This window comes from Cynara cardunculus (genome assembly GCF_001531365.2).
Source record: "Cynara cardunculus var. scolymus isolate 2C chromosome LG 15, CcrdV1, whole genome shotgun sequence".
In the NCBI taxonomy this organism is placed as follows: Eukaryota; Viridiplantae; Streptophyta; class Magnoliopsida; order Asterales; family Asteraceae; genus Cynara; species Cynara cardunculus.
The window spans coordinates 13459273-13461750 of NC_037542.1; positions in this window are offsets into that span (position 1 = coordinate 13459273).

Below are 2478 nucleotides of genomic sequence, written 5' to 3' on the forward strand. Positions count from 1 at the left end.
AAATATATAATATATTTTATAGAAATTATGATAAAAAATTAATATTTTTTAGTAATAATAAAAATTTTACAAGGTAATAAATAATATTTATAATAATAATATATATATTTATATTTAAATAAACTAAATAAAATGAAATTAATATAAAAAGAAAAGACAAGACAAGAAAAGCACAAAAAAACAAAAAAGAAACAAAACAAAATGATTACATAGGGGATTAGGGGTGGCATTAGCAAAGAATAGGGGTGCCATTAGCCACCCCCTTAAATTTTAGAGGTTTATTTTAAAGGAGGTTTTTATGTTAATTTTTTAATAAAATGATAATTTTCAACAAATATTAACTCTCAATGTTTTATACAACGGTAATAAAGAAAATAAGAAAAAAAATATTTATATAATTGTTTTTTGTTTATCATAAAAGTTTAAAGTTAACCACAAGGGTAGTACCTGATTGGTTTGAGCTTGAACTCCAAAGATCAAAAGTACTTGGAGGTCTCATGTTCAAATCTAAAAAGGAATAAAAATCCCCTTGTGGCCATGGATGTTCAAATGTTGTGATTCCGGGCTACCCACAAAGCAGATGGTCAACCTGGGATTAGTCGGCTCGTATAACGGGTTGGATATCCAGGTTAATGAAAAAAAAGAAATTTAAAGTCGTTTACCTTCTTCTTATTGGATAAAAAAAGTAAACTCACGGTGTATCATTTTTTTGTCAGCATTCCTCAGACGTCAAGAAAACTTTTTGAACCCTAAGAAAGAGAGCTAACAAACTCGAGCATTACGACTTGTAACATGACAATCAGTACATTTGGGAGTTGAATAAGATATACAAGTTTCAATAGTACAAAACTTAGTACTATTAAAAATACTGATATTTTTTATTCTGTTTTAAAAGATTATTTTCCATAAGTTTTAATCAGCATTTATGTTTTTTATTTGTTGGTTTGATTCTGTTTACACTTTTCAATATTTATCAATTTATAAAAGCAAATAATTTTATTGATAACTTTTCCATACTTCAACACCTCTTAGAAAACAAACATCTGGTTTGAAGACTGTAAACATAAAACACAAGAAAAACAACAAATTTCATTTCTCTTTTTAATTTTGGAGATTTTGTTGGAAATGTCATAATACATATTTTAGATTAGATAAAACAAGCTTTTATTTAGTTTAACAGATTTGGCTCTAATTAAATCACCAAAACATTCTTTAAAAACGCGATCGTCAGATAAATCTATAAAATTCTTTTTGAAATAGACAAAATATGAATTTAATTGTTTTTACTTTTTCTGGAAGAGAGATAAAATATATTAACCTGTAAAGTTTATTTCCTGAACTATCTTTTTATAAAAAAAGATTGTTCAGAGATATTAAATGCATTTAATATTTTAATAATATAATTAATGATACGGGATATTTTATTTGATACACATAAAATTGTGATAACTAATAATCATGAAAATTGGTGAATCATATTCTATTTCACATGATTTTTTTTATATATGGCTTGAACTTAATATATTAATTAACACATATTTGTTTTACAATTAAATGTTTTATATATAATTTATCTTAAAAATACGAAGTTTATATGTAATTTAACTTATATTTTTTTAATTTATAAAGAAATTACTGATGATTGGAGGCCCTGTGCAACGGCACCATCTCACACACCCTTAGACACGGCCCTGAAATTTAATAAGCAAAAATTACTAATAATTATATAATGAAAATAAAATAATTAAGGAAAAACTTTAAAAAGGTTGTAAATTAGAAAAAAATCAAAATACAAAATTCAATTTTTTACCATGTTTAATTTCAGAAAGGAACACTTCCATGGGCATGGGTTATGTACATTTTTAAGATGTCAAATTTATCTCCAATTAATTACAGTTTTCTAAAAGAAGTAAAAACGCTTTAAATATGTATTTTAAATGAATTTTATGCTTAACAACACGTTAAATGCATGCCAGATGATTTAATAGCATCTTCAGTATATATATATATATATACACACACACACACACATTTTTCGTTTTGTCCTCTTTTAAATCTGAAGAATTTTTTATTTTCTTTATTTTATAGGAGAGTTTAGTATAACTGTTGGAACAAATATTTTCGTAATCTCTAAAATTTCTAAAAGATTATAACTGTTGGAGATGTTTTTAAAGTCCATGTTAGTTAATTAGTCATCATTTGTCGTTAGGAAACAAAAAGTATCGGATTAGGTTGTTATTAATGTCATGATGACCCTCATATGTTAGGCGTTTTTGGTGAAAATAAGCTACTTTATTTTCTGGTTACATGTTTGGATGCATATAAGCTAGTTTATTGAAACGTTAATTGGAGTAGCGTTTTGAAAGTTTGTTGTTACTTTTTCCAATTATAACCTTGATTAATATTAGTATTACTTGTTCATATTAATTATAAATAAATAATAATAAGAGTTAAATATCATTAATATCAATTAATATA